This window comes from Pseudorasbora parva, chromosome 3 (assembly GCF_024679245.1).
Source record: "Pseudorasbora parva isolate DD20220531a chromosome 3, ASM2467924v1, whole genome shotgun sequence".
Lineage (NCBI taxonomy): Eukaryota > Metazoa > Chordata > Actinopteri > Cypriniformes > Gobionidae > Pseudorasbora > Pseudorasbora parva.
The window spans coordinates 58754387-58772691 of NC_090174.1; the positions used below are offsets into that span (position 1 = coordinate 58754387).

Consider the following 18305-nt stretch of genomic DNA (forward strand, 5'->3'; position numbering starts at 1 on the left):
CTCCCATACCTGGCCAGTTGCCTATGTCATTTCGACCGAGCCTCGGAGGCACTGGGTGCAGTTGACAATAATGACTCCTCTGTCGGTCGCTATTTTTGATCTCAGCCAGAAAGTCCTCGTCCTTGTCGGGAGCGTTACCGCAGCCGTAAGTCTCCAATATCATCCCGTCCAGAGGCTGCAAGAAGGCCTTGACCTGATGAAAGCACGAATCTCATTTAAACTTCTGAAACTTCCAAAAGTTAAGCCGAAAATGAAACTTGTCAGTATTTACTAAACCTAGTAAAAATATAAAATAATAATGAACATGTTCATGGACGTAATGAAGAAATTTTGAGAAAATATGTGGCAAATATAAGCAGATATATAACCACACGGCCTTACTGTATTAGAAGTGATTCCTGGGAAGAGTCGCAGGACACCCACATTACAGTTCAATTCTGTGCTGACAGTGAATTTGCCCGGACTGGGTTTCAACACAGTATCCCAATTAACTAAAGAGAAGAAATTAAGCATAATACTCAAAATAACAAGTCTGCATAAAATAAATAACACTACATAATCAAAAAAGAACATTTCAAGCAGTGTCCTGTAATGTAACATAATACACATATAAAAATTTAACATTTTCTTAATCATTTGTGTATCGATATTATTACACATGCAGTTTTTATGAAGATTTATATTTGTAGGTAATTCATTCTTCTCCCCACAGGATTATTAAAGTGAACAGAAAATTATTAAAAATAGTTTTTATTAAAAATAGTAGTTAAATGTTGTTCCAAACCATGCAATTAGACACAAAAGTAGCCTATTTACTTAGGCTATATTCCAAATCTTCTGAAATCATATAACAGATATGCACCAACATATGCACCAACATTTTGTGTGATTTTTTGGGGGGGGGGAAACAAATAATTCATATGGTACTAAGATTGTGTGTAGAACTAGAATCACTTGTGATGTCGATTTCGGCATCGGCATCGGCTAATGGCGGCAGGTTTGGTGAGGTAAATGCATCAAAGCTTGCAGCGTCCACTTTGGTGGCACGATTGCCCCTGTACAGCTTGTCATAAAAAAACAGGCAAACCTGTAAAGAAAGACAACAAAGGATTTTTTTCTGGTCCTTTACTCAATTTGATCTTTATATATATATATATATATATATATATATATATATATATATATATATATATATATATATATATATATATATATATATATATATATATATATATATATATATACAGTCTTGTTCAAAATAATAGCAGTACAATGTGACTAACCAGAATAATCAAGGTTTTTAGTATATTTTTTATTGCTACGTGGCAAACAAGTTACCAGTAGGTTCAGTAGATTGTCAGAAAACAAACAAGACCCAGCATTCATGATATGCACGCTCTTAAGGCTGTGCAATTGGGCAATTAGTTGAAAGGGGTGTGTTCAAAAAAATAGCAGTGTCTACCTTTGACTGTACAAACTCAAAACTATATTGTATTTTAAAACTGCTTGACATTAGTGTGGCATGGAGTCAACCAACTTGTGGCACCTCTCAGCTGTTATTCCACTCCATGATTCTTTATCAACATTCCACAATTCATTCACATTTCTTGGTTTTGCTTCAGAAACAGCATTTTTGATATCACCCCACAAATTCTCAATTGGATTAAGGTCTGGAGATTGGGCTGGCCACTCCATAACATTAATTTTGTTGGTTTGGAACCAAGACTTTGCCCGTTTACTAGTGTGTTTTGGGTCATTGTCTTGTTGAAACAACCATTTCAAGGGCATGTCCTCTTCAACATAGGGCAACATGACCTCTTCAAGTATTTTAACATATGCAAACTGATCCATGATCCCTGGTATGCGATAAATAGGCCCAACACCATAGTAGGAGAAACATGCCCATATCATGATGCTTGCACCTCCATGCTTCACTGTCTTCACTGTGTACTGTGGCTTGAATTCAGAGTTTGGGGGTAGTCTCACAAACTGCCTGAGGCCCTTGGACCCAAAAAGAACAATTTTACTCTCATCAGTCCACAAAATGTTCCTCCATTTCTCTTTAGGCCAGTCGATGTGTTCTTTGGCAAATTGTAACCTCTTCTGCACATGCCTTTTTTTAACAGAGGGACTTTGCGGGGGATTCTTGAGAATAGATTAGCTTCACACAGACGTCTTCTAACTGTCACAGTACTTACAGGTAACTCCAGACTGTCTTTGATCACCCTGGAGGTGATCATTGGCTGAGCCTTTGCCATTCTGGTTATTCTTCTATCCATTTTGATGGTTGTCTTCCGTTTTCTTCCACGTCTCTCTGGTTTTGCTCTCCATTTTAAGGCATTGGAGATCATTTTAGCTGAACAGCCTATAATTTTTTGCACCTCTTTATAGGTTTTCCCCTCTCTAATCAACTTTTTAATCAAAGTACGCTGTTCTTCTGAACAATGTCTTGAACGACCCATTTTCCTCAGCTTTCAAATGCATGTTCAACAAGTGTTGGCTTCATCCTTAAATAGGGGCCACCTGATTCACACCTGTTTCTTCACAAAATTGATGACCTCAGTGATTGAATGCCACACTGCTATTTTTTTGAACACACCCCTTTCAACTAATTCAACTAATTGCCCAATTGCGCAGCCTTAAGAGCGTGCATATCAATAATGCTGGGTCTCATTTGTTTTCTGAGAATCTACTGAACCTACTGGTAACTTGTTTGCCACGTAGCAATAAAAAAATATACGAAAAACCTTGATTATTATGGTTAGTCACATTGTACTGCTATTATTTTGAACAATACTGTATATAATATATATATAAAATGATTACAATAAAAGAATATAAAATTATAATAATTGTGCTTCTTTGGCATGGCAGAAAAAAAAGTCTTAGAAGAAAAGGTTCTATCGTCGCTACATATTTGGAACCTTTAAAAGTTTATATATAGAAGTTGAGTATATATGCTAAAAGGGTTCTATAATGACAAGAAAGAATCCTTTTGGCACTTAAAAATGGTTCTATATAGTCTTCTAGTAGTTGTGGAAAGTGAAATGTGAATCACGTTGTTTAAATATTTTCTCCCGTTGCTTTTGGCTCACTATGGGCTTCTCCCCATTCTTCCCCCTTGACTTTATCAGACTTTATGTCTCCACGTCCCCCTGACTGCCTCATAGACAGTAAAAGATTGCCTACGAGCGTCTCCTCAGGTCTATACGGTAATTTCTCAACTGTGCGACAGAGTCGCGTTGGTTATGACGCAATAGTTAGCCTATTTTTACAAAAACAGCTTCTGCGGGGCGATAGTGTAATGGAGGTAATGGAGCCTTTAGAACACTGCAAAAAAATGCTTTTCTTATCAAAGAAAAAAATGAATTTTTTATCTTAGCAAAAACTCTCTTAATTTTGAGGTATTTTCCCCCAAAATAAGACAATTACGTTTGCTTGTCTAGTAAATACTTCTTGTTTTAAGAATGTTTAGATGCTGGGACCAGAAACAAGACAAAATACTAAAAGCATTTTTTGCAGTGAACCTTTTAGGGGTTCCAACTCTGTAGCGCCGATAGAACCTTTGCTTCTAAGAGTGTAGGCTAATGCATTACATAATTATATCAACCACATGTCATATATTATTTCTTGTATTTTATTAAAAACTGTCTTCTATATTTTAAAATAAAATTATTTAAATGCTAAAACAGTATAGTTTACCCAAAAATTTAAATTCCGTCATCATTTACTCGCCCTCACAAAAGACGATATTTTGGATAATATGGTTAACCAAACAGTTGTGGGGAACCATCAACTTCCATAGTAGAAAAATAAAAAATACTATGAAAGTCAGTTGGGCCCATCAACTGTTTGGTTACAAACATCTTTTGTGTTCAGCAGAAGAAAGAAATTCAATTCAGGTTTGGAAAAATTCGTGATTCGGATTGCGTGACAGAATTACTTGTTTTCTCAACCAACCCAGCATTTCATCAAAATTTCTCCATTCAGCTTGGTTCATCGACCATAACTCCATCAAGGACAGCAAGAAACCTTGGAGTTGTGATTGATGACCAGTTAAACTTCACTGACCACATTACTGCAACAGCCCGGTCCTGCAGATTTGCTTTATACAACATTAGAAAGATTAGACCCTTCCTATCAGAACATGCTGCACAACTCCTGGTTCAAGCTCTTGTTCTCTCCAGACTGGATTATTGTAATGCTCTTCTGGCTGGGCTTCCAGCATGCACTATCAAACCCTTGCAGCTGATCCAGAATGCAGCGGCGAAAGTGGTCTTTAAAGGGGGGGTGAAATGCTGTTTCATGCATACTGATCTTTTTACACTGTTAAAGACTTGGAATCCCATACTAAACATAGACAAAGTTTCAAAAGTTAAGGTGGACGTTTGATGGGAGTATTTCTTTGTCAAAAATACTACTTCCGGTTAGTCATAAGTTTCGGCAAGTTTTTTGAGATCATGCGTCCCCTTTGACGTTAACGGGGGCGGAATTTCCTTGTATGGGCCTTACGGACAATTCTACCGGAAGAGCGTGAGAGAGAGAGAGGGAGAGAGCGAAAGCAACAGGCTACGCCCATCAAAGCGCTGGCTCGTAGGATGCTGGACAGGTAATGTGCACAATTAACAATGACATCAAAAAGTGCGTTTTTGGTTGCCAGACCAAGACAGTCCTGCACAGATTCCCCAAAACCCCGCGTTAAGGCAACAGTGGATGTAATTTGCTTTTCCGGATCAGCAACTGAGTTGCGCGAATGTTTATATCTGTTCGCTGCATTTCGGTGCCGACTGTTTCATAAACAAGGCCCAGCTCGACGCCGGATTTTCCCAATCGCCTAATGCTGAATGATGGAGCAGTCCCAACGTTAGAACCGCGGGCGGTGAGTGAGACTGCTTCAAATGTCTGTGTCTTTGCCTATGCTCATCAAGTAGCCCAAACATGATCACGTATAGTTAATTGATCAATGGAGCATGCGATGTGTAGTGCGTGTACATTTGTTTAGCTGGCCACTATATGTGTAACTTTATGTTTGTGTATTGTAAAAGCACTCCAAACAACAATACACAAAGAGGGGGGAAATATGTTGAACTAAATAAGCACGCTTCTTCATTCAAATGCGCTACTATTCCGTGTCTTTCTATGTAAACACTAACTAATCCTGCTGTGCAAAACCGGTCCGCTTACTGTCTACACAAACCACGCGTAAACACACAAACACACGTGCACAACTGCACTTCCCACATGTACACCTTCAAAGACAAAAATACGACGATATAATTCAAGTATAAATATGTAAATAACACAAGTCGCTAAGCATATTATATAGTTAGTGTAAAACTTGTACCACATAGAGACGTCCTGCTCTAGTCGATTTTGCTGCTGCTCCTGTTCAACTGCAGCCTCTGGGTCTGATTCCGGATCATAGATGTATGGCTGTATCTGATTAAAAGCTATATTTTTATTTTGAATAAAGTTTTTTTCCCGCTGTTAGGGATGACGCACTCGACTCAACACAATAGCAGCGCGCTGCTGCACACGTCATTATTTAGCTCCGCTCACACGATACGCCCCCACCCGCTCGGCTTTTTTCGGAAAGACTCGGAACAGCGCATCTTTCTTATATAATTATAAAAAAAATAAAGACTTTTCGGAGATATGCAGGATGCAATGCTACTCTATAGGTACTCAAGATTGACATGACACTGACTGAAACTGAGTGTTTCACCCCGTCTTTAATGAGCCGAAGAGAACGCATGTTACGCCTCTCTTCATCAAACTGCACTGGTTGCCAATGGCTGCTCGCATCAAATTCAAGGCAATAGTTATCGCCTACAAAACAACCTCTGGCTCTGCACCAATATACCTAAATTCACTTGCTCAGACTTACACACCCTCCAGAAGCTTGCGTTCTGCGAGCGAGCGGCGCCTCGTGGTTCCATCCCAAAGAGGCATGAAATCGCTCTCACGGACATTTTCCTGGACCGTTCCTACCTGGTGGAATGACCTGCCGATCTCAATTCGTGCTGCTGAGTCTGTAGCCATTCTTAAAAAACATCTTAAGACACATCTTTTCCATTTGCACCTGACCAATACAGAATAGCACTTACTGATCACCACAGCAACGACCAAAAGCGCACACTCCTGGATCATATCTACGTCTCTCATCCGGATTTGTGCCTTCAGGCGGGTATGTTACATAGTTATCATAACTATCAGAATCCAGTGTTCTGTATATTGCGTACGTGAGTTTTTGTTGTAGATGGCTATTGCTGCGCGTTTAGCTAGAATACAAAACCAACCCATTGGGCCACTGAATCTGCATTAACGACAACAGCTGGGGCAACAGCCTTAGTCCTAATGGGTTGTAGCTATCATAGCTGACAAAATATCATTATTCATTAAGAATATTAGGATACTAAGTCCTAATATGATGCATAAGTTATTAACGTTTTAACATGTTACATTTAAAGAAATCTAGTGTTTGATCATATCTAAATATTTATTCAAATGGAAGACTGTTTTTGAGCAACAATAGATTAAATACATGTATATTTATTAAAAGCCATAAGGCAACTATAATGGCTATACAAATTAACATTATTATTTTTTAAGCAATAAAATTAATCTAATTTACCCCTTTGAATTGGAATTCTCTATTTTAACTTTAAAGTAGCACTTGGCAACTTTTGCTCTCGGGGTCCCCCTACAGTTGGGAAAAAATAATGTCCTCAACTACTGTCGTAAGAGCTGTCATCCTACAACAGGGCATGCCATCGCGCGTGCATTTGTTGACATGACAACCCTGATAGCCCTGAACTAGTGATGCACGGGTCGTCTCATAACCCGCGGACCCCGTATGTCTATTTAATGGTCGCGGGTGCCGGGCAGGTTGTAAAAATATATACAGTGGTACGGGGCGGGCCAAATAACTTCATAAAAGCGGGTTGGTGCAGCACTAACAGTTAACCTGAACACTGCAGGAAGAGTTCACATGCAGGTGTTCTTCTGGCGGCGCGTGTGAAATGTCTTCATCCCAGGTACAGTCAGTGGCATATGCTTCAGCATGTCATATGAATAGAATTTCTTGGGTTTTATTTTTTTCAAATGCCAAATAATCACGATGCTCACGTTTACAAGCCAGCGTCATTATAGTAGTCTATTGGTTAGCTTTTTACAGAATCTAGATACTTCAGTTCAATGTTTGAGTGGTCGGTAATCACCGCAACAAGCAGGACAGCATCGGTCGGGCACGCCTCCTTCAGTTCACGCCGACGAGCAAACGCTGGTCACATGTTGATCCTCGTCCTGCCTTTAATCACAGCACTTTTTCGTTTCCTCTTATTGCTTTCCTCCAACAAAACCTTTTCTTTCTTATTTGTCTGTGCTGCTTCGGACATGACTATATTATCCGACGAACAAAGTTGGGCTCGCACGTCCGAATTTAAGGAAGTGTGTGTGTTGGTGGAAGTGACGTATATGCCGTAAAGCAGTCGAATTTTGTAGTTCTTTTTGTTCTCGGGTTACTACCCGAAACCCGAAGTTTAAAAGTACGATTAAAAACGATACAGACCCCATCAACTTTGGCAGACGTGTCATTCAACCTATTGTAAGTTGATGTATCATCACAAGAGTCTTGAAAATATATTGTGAAGGTTGAAAAGTTACCTAGTGCTGATTTAATTGCTACACAAATTGAAATATAAATTATAAAAAATATTAGAAGAAATATATTTAAGTGGTCATTAATTGACAATAATTATATCAGAAATAGTATTTAGTAGCCTATAGATCTCTCCAAATTATTCAATAAACATTATTGAACTGAATTATAGAACATTTATTTAATTGAAAAATAGTAACGTATATGGTCACATTTGACCATCAATGAGTATGAGTGTGACCAATTAGTAAGGAATACCTGAGGGGTAAATACAAGAATAAAGTTAATGTTAACAATGTCGCATCTCTATCACTCTCCATAATAAAACGACCCTGTGAATATGGCTGACTTAATAATCAATGCACAAGATGTACTGTTTAACAAAACTCTCTGCAAACATCTTTATAGTGATAGCTGTTGTGTATCCGCTTAAGCCATTGAAATGCATTGACACCGCTCTGGAGCTATCCGCTTGTTAAGTCGTGACGTAAGGAACGCCGTTTCTGGGTCCAAGCCTCAGCTCGTTTCACTTGAGAATTCCATTGTCGGCCGTTTATGAGCGCTGTTAATTCATAATAAACATTAAACGTTTAAAAAAGTTTAACATTTTAAATACTTTCAAGATGTTTCTCAATTTTAAGGATGCTTGCTTGGAAGGACTGATCCTTCCAAGTCACTTCCTTCAGAGGCTAGGCGAGGATCCTCTTTAGCATTCGGAGAACACGTAAATGGAACAGGCTAGCAAGTGCACGTCATTGCGTCATTACTTCAGTGAAAAGGTCCGTTGGCCATCAATAAGGTTATGTGTAATGTTATTTGTATATATTTTTATCGCCGCCACACCGGTCTTGGCTCACGGCAAAGTGATTGGAGTATAAATGGTGGAGCGTGGAAGACGAGAGAGGACTAGGCCTGGAGTTTATGTTATGGTTTGTTTATGGTTTATTATGTGTGTGCGGGCAGTCGCCCGTGAGGGTTTTCCCCGTGTTACTTTCGTTTTGTTTATTATTTATAATAAAGTTGTTGAACGTTCGCCGGTTCCCGCCTCCTTCCTTCCCATCTACAAACTCTGATACAAGCATATTTGCCCCGTTCACGCTCCGACTCCGCGAACGTCTGAAGATAGCGAAGCTGCGCGCATAGGATTGTGGGTGATTTGAGAACGCGAAGTGCGCGAAGGCAAGGCAAGGCAAGGCAAGGCAAGTTTATTTGTATAGCACATTTCATACCCAATGGCAATTCAAAGTGCTTTACATAGAAATTAATTAAAACAGTGGTAACAAATGCATGAGAAAAAAAAGAATACCATATGGACGAATAAAAAATTAAAAACAAGCATAGTTAAAACAGTCGTAAAGATAATAATAGTAATTAAAATAAATAAATAATAATAATTAAAAAAATAAGATAAAATAAAATAAAATGGTCAAATCCACAATAATGGTCTGATATATAAACAAACATTCTTCAGTTTACAGCCTACATACATGTACCATCTTAATTAGAACACCTCTCATTCATTTCTTTCTCAAACACGTTCATAACATCCATTTTTATCACTCTTCCCTGATTTTTACTCAGAAACCTTCTTGTTAAAACCCTTACTCACTCATCATACCCTCCACAGATTTACACATACTCAAACCTTATTGCCAAACTTACTATTTCCATCAAACCCATTTTTCACTCTTCATATTCAACTCAAAAGAACATATAAAATAAACAATAACCAGAGATAAGAACAAAGGTAAACTAAAACAATTATAAAAAGAATAAAGAGATAAGATAGGGTGCAATCAGTCGGACATACAGTGCTCAGAGCTCATTCAGTAAATGCACAGCTAAACAGATGTGTTTTGAGTCTGGATTTGAATGTGGCGACTGTTGGAGCACATCTGATCTGTTCAGGAAGCCGGTTCCAACTGCGGCTGGCATAATAGCTAAAAGCAGACTCTCCTTGCTTTGAGTGAATTCTTGGTATTTCTAACTGACTTGATCCTGCTGATCTGAGTGATCTGTTGGGTTTGTATTTAATCAGCATATCTGCGATGTATTGAGGTCCCAGCTCATTGAGTGATTTATAAACAAGTAATAGTACTTTAAAGTCGATCCTAAATGTAACTGGAAGCCAGTGTAAAGACCTGAGGACTGGTGTGATATGGTCATATTTTCTGGTTCTGCTCACAATCCTGGCAGCAGCGTTCTGTATGAGCTGCAGCTGTCTAATGGTCTTTTTAGGAAGGCCGGTGAGAAGGCCATTACAATAGTCCACCCTACTGGTGATGAAAGCATGAACGAGTTTCTCTAAGTCTTGCCTGGAGACAAAACATCTAATCCTTGCAATATTTTTCAGATGATAGTATGCTGATTTAGTTATTGCTTTGACATGACTACTGAAACTCAGGTCGGACTGTAAAATCACTCCAAGATTCCTGACTTGATTTTTTGTTATCAGGCCTTTAGCCTCAAGATATGCGTTCACCTTGACAATTTCATCTTTGTTTCCAAATGTAGAGATTTCGGTTTTGTCTTTGTTTAACTGAAGATAGTTTTGGCACATCCAGTTGTTAACTTCATCAATGCATTTGCACAGGGAGTCAATGGGGCTGTAGTCATTAGGTGATAGTGCTAAGTAGAGCTGGGTGTCATCAGCATAGCTGTGGTAAGCAATATTGTTCTTTTTCATTATTTGGCTCAGTGGCAGCATATACAGGTTAAACAGGAGTGGTGCAAGAATGGACCCTTGTGGGACTCCGCATGTCATGGATGTCCACTCAGACTTATGGTCTCCTATACTCACATAATAACCTCTCCCTTCTAAGTATGACCTGAACCATTTGAGGACCATTCCAGAAAGCCCAACCCAGTTTTCCAGCCTGTCTAGAAGTATGTTGTGGTCAACAGTGTCGAATGCGGCACTGAGGTCCAGTTGTACCAGAATTGATGTTTTGCCTGTATCAGTGTTTAAGCGAATATAATTTATAATCTTTATGAGCGCTGTCTCTGTACTGTGATGTGGACGGAAACCAGATTGAAAATTGTCAAAGTATCCATTTGAGCATAAGAATTTGTTCAACTGATTGAAAACAACTTTTTCAATGATTTTGCCTATGAAGGGGAGATTTGAAATTGGTCTGTAGTTGCTCGATATGGAGTTATCCAGATTTCTCTTTTTCAGAAGAGGCTTAACTATTGCAGTTTTAAGGGCGGTTGGAAAAGTCCCGTAGAGAAGTGAGGAGTTTGCCACTTCTAGGAGATCTGCTTCTAAACAGTTAAACACACTTTTGAAGAAAGAAGTGGGGAGTGTGTCTAGGGCTCAGTTTAATGTTTTAAGATGCTGTACTGTGTCTTCTAAAATTTTGCAGTCAATAGCGTCCAAATCTGACATGGTAATTTTCCGAGGGTTTGGTATGATCTGACTGACCCCAGAGCAACTAGAGGATGTGCTGATCGCCTTTCTGATATTATTGATTTTCTCTGAGAAGTAGGAAGCAAACACACTGCATTTACTGTCTGAGAGCAATTCACTAGGAGTCTGACTCGGGGGGTTTGTTAGTCTCTCGACAGTAGCAAAAAGAGTGCGCGTGTTGTTTATGTTTCTGTTTATAATATTTGAGAAGAAGGTCTGTCTAGCTTTGCCTAGTTCAACATTGAAAGCATGAAGGGTGTCTTTATAGATGTTATAATGGGTTACAAGTTTTGTCTTCCGCCACTTTCGTTCAGATTTTCTGCATTGTCTTTTCATTATTTGTATTGCTGTTGAGTTTCTCCAAGGTGCTTTTTGTTTGGTACTCTTTTTCCTGACTTTTAGAGGAGCAATATCATCAATTACACTCTTAACTTTTGAGTTAAAGAAGTCAAGGAGAAAATCAACAGAGTCTGCAGATATGCTTGGTGTTAGAGATAAAGCCTTCATAAACAGCACATTAGTGTTCTCATTTAAGCATCTCTTTTTGACAGAGAAATATCTAGCTTCAATGGCAGGAGAGATTGATATATCAAAGAAAATACAAAAATGATCAGACAGTCCAACATCCTTAAAGGGGGGGTGAAATGCTGTTTCATGCATACTGAGCTTTTTACACTGTTAAAGACTTGGATTCCCATCCTAAACATAGACAAAGTTTCAAAAACTAATGTTGGACGTTTGATGGAGTATTTCTGTGTCAAAAATACTCCTTCCGGTTTCTCACAAGTTTCATCGAGTTTTTTTCGAGTATGGGTCTACTTGACGTTAATTAGAGCGGAAGGTCCTTGTATGGGCCGTACGGGCTCTTCTCCCGGTAGGGTGCGCGCGCGCGTGACTAGAGCACGCCATAAACAGTCTCTCAGATGCAGATCCAGTCGTCCGTGAACTCTTATGTGGCGCCGCGCTTCTCTTTATTCCTATGGGTGACGTCGAGCGACTTCAACGCTTCAGCACAGCATTTCGGGAAGGCAGCGCTGCATTTGAACCGATTTGAACGCAGAAATGACGGGAAGCTTCACAACATCGTTTCAGTTGCGTCTCAAAATGGATTTACACGCCACTGCTGTCAGGACTTTACCAAATCATACCAAAGAAGTGTGTTTGACGGAGCAGTCCCAGCGATAAAGCTTCGGTCCTGCTTTGGAAGCAGCCGGTGAGTTAACTTAAACTGCTTCAAATGTCTCTGCTTTTGGCTACGGACGCATGAGTAAAAGTCAGTAAATGACACGATCGCGTGCTTCGTCATTCAAATGCGCTAACGGTTACTCCATTGTTGTTCTCTGTATAACGTTACAGTATTCTGACGTGCAAAACCGTTTTGCTTGCTACTTCTAAGGTCTAGTCGCATACAATAGTCCATAAACCGAATCATGTCCTCATACACTGCGAGTAAACACACAGAAATGTGGAGAGGCCACTAAATACAGTAACTTACATACCACAGAGACGGACGTCCTGATGTTGCCGTTTCTCCTGTTCAATTTATTTCTCCCTCAGATTTGATTGTGGATCATTATCTGTATTAGCTGAGATAGCCATGGGTTTTTCCACGCTTGAGGACGTCACCACTTTGCGCGCTTGTCATTCTTTAGCTCCGCCCACACGATACGCCTCCAGGCGCTCGTTTTTTTCCGGAAAGACTCGGTACAGCCCATATTTCATTTATAAATATGATAAAACTAAAGACTTTTCGGAGATATGAAGGATTCAATACTACTCAATAGGTACTCAAGATTGACATGAGATTGACTGAAACTGAGTGTTTCACCCCCCCTTTAATAACAATTGATGAAATGTTTAGACCCTTACTGATAAGTAAATCTAGAGTGTGTCCACGATTGTGTGTGGGTCCATTTACATGCTGTGTCAAATCAAAGGTGTTAAGAACAGTCATGAGCGCTTTTGTTTTACTGGATTCAATATTGTCTATGTGAATGTTAAAATCCCCAGCAATAGCAAAACAGTCAAACTCTGAGGAAATTATTGATAACAGTTCTGTAAAGTCCTCAGTGAAGCCTGCAGAGTATTTCGGAGGCCTATAAATAATGATAAGCAGGATGCGTGGAGAACCTTTTAACACAATACCCAGATATTCTAGAGACAAATAGTCACCAAATGATACTTGCTTACATTGATAGAAATCTTTAAAAAGAACAGCAACACCCCCACCTCTCCTAACTGCTCTGCAAACACTCATAAAAGTAAAGTTAGGAGGGGCTGCTTCATTGAGGACTGTTGCACTACAGTTTTCTTCTAGCCACGTTTCATTTAGAAGCAGAAAATCTAGGTTGTTAGTGGTTATTAAGTCATTGACTAGAAATGATTTGTTCTTAAGTGAACGGATGTTTAAAAGCGCTAACTTAACAGTAATAATTTTTTTCTCCACATTAATCCTATTTTGGCAGCTAACAGGCAGCAGATTATATTGGTTTATTAAACGGCCTGACAAGGCCTTAGACTTTCTTTCACGTAACAGAACAGAGATAGAGAAAGAGGCAGGCACACTGGGTTCCCCCTTGTTTTGTAAACATTTGATAAAGTTACTGTTATCATAGCGGGGACCCAAAACACATCACTTCGAGTAGCGAAGGCTACTCATATGCATCCTTTTCTGTATATGACATATTTTTCGAACGAAGGACTCAGTCCTTGGTTGAAATTCCGAGGATCCTCGACATTGGAACAGTCCTTCGTCGGATGTCGATGACGTGGCATCCTTAGAATTCTGGCTTCCGAGGATCCTTCCTTGACATTGAAAAACGCCTACAGTCTACAGAACAGTCTCTGTGCTCACAGCGTCATATATTAATATTTTAATGATTTAAAAAAGATGAATCACTGTCTGGCCACCTGGAATTTTGCTATGGAGAAAAAGGTTATGATTATAACTTTTTTGTAGTATTACACCACATTGTGTGTCTATATTAGCACCGTTTGTAGTTTTTCTTGTGGTATAAGATAGAGCGTTTGGACCCGGAAGCGCTGCCGCGTGACGTCAACCTTAACAACCGGATTGAGCGCTCCATGAGCCACGTGACTGCGCGCGCCGCCGGGAGACGAGAGCATGTTGCAACTCCGCTTTTCAACACCTCTGGCTTTAACATTAGCGCCAAAACGCTATTCATTGTTTGAATTTCGCATTAAAATGTAATAATATATATATATATTTTTAAAGCTATAGGCCTAGCTTTGTTTAATATAAAAAGCAGCTTTGGCAATTTGGCGTGAGCTGAAGTTGGGCAGAGTGAGAGCATGACACAGAGCCTGAAAGCGTGTGTGTCACGCCAAATGTGAGAGTAGGGAACTCTATTGGCGATCCAAATCATGAATCAATACGAAGATAATCTCTGAAGAGAAGACAATGCTGAATAAAGTCATCGTTTTTGCTATTTTTTGACCAAAATGTATTTTCGATGCTTCAAGAGATTCTAACTAACTAACTGATGTCACAATGGACTACTTTGATGATGTTTTTATTACCTTTCTGGAAAGGGACATATACCGTACATAAACTTTCATTGTACGGACAGAAAGCTCTCGGACTAAATATAAAATATCTTAAACTGTATTCCAAAGATGAACGGAGGTCTTACAGGTTTGAAACAGCATTAGGGTGAGTCATTAATGACAGAACTTTAATTTTTGGGTGAACTAACCCTTAAAGCATTGGACAGTATCTAGCACATATTGCATTTATGATGGAAGCAAACGCTTCACTCAGAGAATAAAAACTCACCTCAGGGATGACAAACTGTCCTGCGAACAACAGCGCCCCCAAGAAATTGTCCCTTGCATCGTTCCTCAACTCATAGATGGGCACCTGCAACATATACAGTATTGTTCAAAATAATAGCAGTACAATGTGACTAACCAGAATAATCAAGGTTTTTCGTATATTTTTTTATTGCTACGTGGCAAACAAGTTACCAGTAGGTTCAGTAGATTCTCAGAAAACAAATGAGACCCAGCATTCATGATATGCACGCTCTTAAGGCTGTGCAATTGGGCAATTAGTTGAAATAGTTGAAAGGGATGTGTTCAAAAAAATAGCAGTGTGGCATTCAATCACTGAGGTCATCAATTTTGTGAAGAAACAGGTGTGAATCAGGTGGCCCCTATTTAAGGATGAAGCCAACACTTGTTGAACATGCATTTGAAAGCTGAGGAAAATGGGTCGTTCAAGACATTGTTCAGAAGAACAGCGTACTTTGATTAAAAAGTTGATTAGAGAGGGGAAAACCTATAAAGAGGTGCAAAAAATGATAGGCTGTTCAGCTAAAATGATCTCCAATGCCTTAAAATGGAGAGCAAAACCAGAGAGACGTGGAAGAAAACGGAAGACAACCATCAAAATGGACAGAAGAATAACCAGAATGGCAAAGGCTCAGCCAATGATCACCTCCAGGATGATCAAAGACAGTCTGGAGTTACCTGTAAGTACTGTGACAGTTAGAAGACGTCTGTGTGAAGCTAATCTATTTTCAAGAATCCCCCGCAAAGTCCCTCTGTTAAAAAAAAGGCATGTGCAGAAGAGGTTACAATTTGCCAAAGAACACATCAACTAGCCTAAAGAGAAATGGAGGAACATTTTGTGGACTGATGAGAGTAAAATTGTTCTTTTTGGGTCCAAGGGCCACAGGCAGTTTGTGAGACGACCCCCAAACTCTGAATTCAAGCCACAGTACACAGTGAAGACAGTGAAGCATGGAGGTGCAAGCATCATGATATGGGCATGTTTCTTCTACTATGGTGTTGGGCCTATTTATCGCATACCAGGGATCATGGATCAGTTTGCATATGTTAAAATACTTGAAGAGGTCATGTTGCCCTATGCTGAAGAGGACATGCCCTTGAAACGGTTGTTTCAACAAGACAATGACCCAAAACACACTAGTAAACGGGCAAAGTCTTGGTTCCAAAACAACAAAATTAATGTTATGGAGTGGCCAGCCCAATCTCCAGACCTTAATCCAATTGAGAACTTGTGGGGTGATATCAAAAATGCTGTTTCTGAAGCAAAACCAAGAAATGTGAATGAATTGTGGAATGTTGTTAAAGAATCATGGAGTGGAATAACAGCTGAGAGGTGCCACAAGTTGGTTGACTCCATGCCACACAGATGTCAAGCAGTTTTAAAAAAACTGTGGTCATACAACTAAATATTAGTTTAGTGATTCACAGGATTGCTAAATCCCAGAAGAAAAAAAAATGTTTGTACAAAATAGTTTTGAGTTTGTACAGTCAAAGGTAGACACTGCTATTTTTTTTAACACACCCCTTTCAACTAATTGCCCAATTGCACAGCCTTAAGAGCGTGCATATCATGAATGCTGGGTCTCATTTGTTTTCTGAGAATCTACTGAACCTACTGGTAACTTGTTTGCCACGTAGCAATAAAAAATATACTAAAAACCTTGATTTTTCTGGTTAGTCACATTGTACTGCTATTATTTTGAACAAGACTGTATGTCCTGATCAGTGCCCTGACTACTGAACTAGGGAGCTGATTGAGACGCACGCTTAATGTGTTTTTGATGACCACTTGTTAAATGTTAATATTGGAGGTAACTTTAAAAGTCCTATTTTGAAATGTCCTACTTCCTTTAGTGTTTAATGTTGCAAGGTTGAGTTTGAAAATGTCTGCAAAAAATTACAAAGTCACTTCAGACAAAGTTATTCTCTATATCAGTAAGCACTGATTCTGAACTCCCTGAATTGTCTCCATTGTAGTCTTTCTTTCGAGAACAAATGTCACAATATCGTTCATTCTAAAGCAGTAACCCATGATGCAATGTAAAGGAGCATTGCAAGCTTTGACGCCTCTAGTTGATAGGGCTGGGCAACAAACTCAAGCCCATCTTTAATATCGATAGGCCTACTTTATATCAATGACCAATCACAACAGGTTGGTGGAATAGAAATGCTTGATATGTGTAACACAAAGGTGAGTAAATGATCCATTTAAAACGTCACGTATTACCTGTGAGCCAGTGATGATGACAGGCTTTCCCAGATTCTCACATATGAAGGATAAGACAGAAGAGGTGAAAGCCATGGTGTCTGTGCCGTGCAGGACGACAAAACCAGTGTATTTGGTGTAGTATTTCTGTGAACACATATATAAATATACATATATAAAATATTCACAAATCAGTATATTCAGTCATGTCTAACTCAGTGCTTAGTGCAACCTTTATATGTCAGTTTAAAAAATGAAATGTGCTGCAGCTCAAAGCCACAAATCAAGATGATTGAAAGGGAAGCACCTCAATGTCTTTTCCAATTTTGACCCAGTCACTTGGGACCATATTAGAGGAGTCAAGGAGGGGAGAGTACTCTAAAACTTTATATACAATCCTTTTTTTCTCTTTGGACCGTCTGGGGTGAAAAAAAGAGAGAACATGTTTAAAATACAGTACAATGTTAACATTTATTCTAAAAAGGACCCAAACATTGATAAGCTCTAAAAGAAAAGCAATACTTCTTATTTAATTCAGCAAAGGCCATTAGGCACACATGGGTTAGTTTAGCTCAAAGATGTATTATTTAGTAACAGTGGGATGTCGGGGCACCTTCTGTATTTTAAACGAAAACTATTTGTGCATCAACGGATGAGTGAATGTTGTAAAGCAGCAGACTTAACTAATCGCTCTCGGGCAAGTCAATATGCTGTTGTAATGAAAAGAGAATAAAAAAAGTGAATGTCTAAATAACTTAAGTAATAAGTAAGTGAATAAAGTTAATACATAACTTTATTCTTCATACACTTTTGTTATTTGGTAAATGGTAAATGGACTGCATTTATATAGCGCTTTTATCCAAAGCGCTTTACATTTTTGCCTCACATTCACCCATTCATACACTGACGGCGATGTCAGCCATGTAAGGCGCCATCCAGCTCGTCGGGAGCAGCTGGGGTTAGGTGTCTTGCTCAAGGACACCTCGACACTTGGTCAGGTGGAACCGGGGATTGAACCACCAACCTTCTGGTTTGTAGACAACCTACATGAACCACTGAGCCACTGCCGCCCCCACGTATTTAAAACATTCCAGACCATTCACATTCACAAACTACACCTCATTGAAAGGTAATATATTTGAAAAATCCTAATATTCTATAGATATAACAATACTATAGGCATAACATTATGACAGGTGAAGAGAATAACACTGATC

At 39.2% G+C, this 18305-nt stretch overlaps 1 pseudogene; it reads right to left on the reverse strand.

The window, feature by feature from the left end:
* LOC137071660 (60 kDa lysophospholipase-like) overlaps positions 1–17636 on the reverse strand; it is a 30878-nt pseudogene extending 13242 nt beyond the window's left edge.
* Positions 17637–18305: the final 669 nt, after the last annotated feature.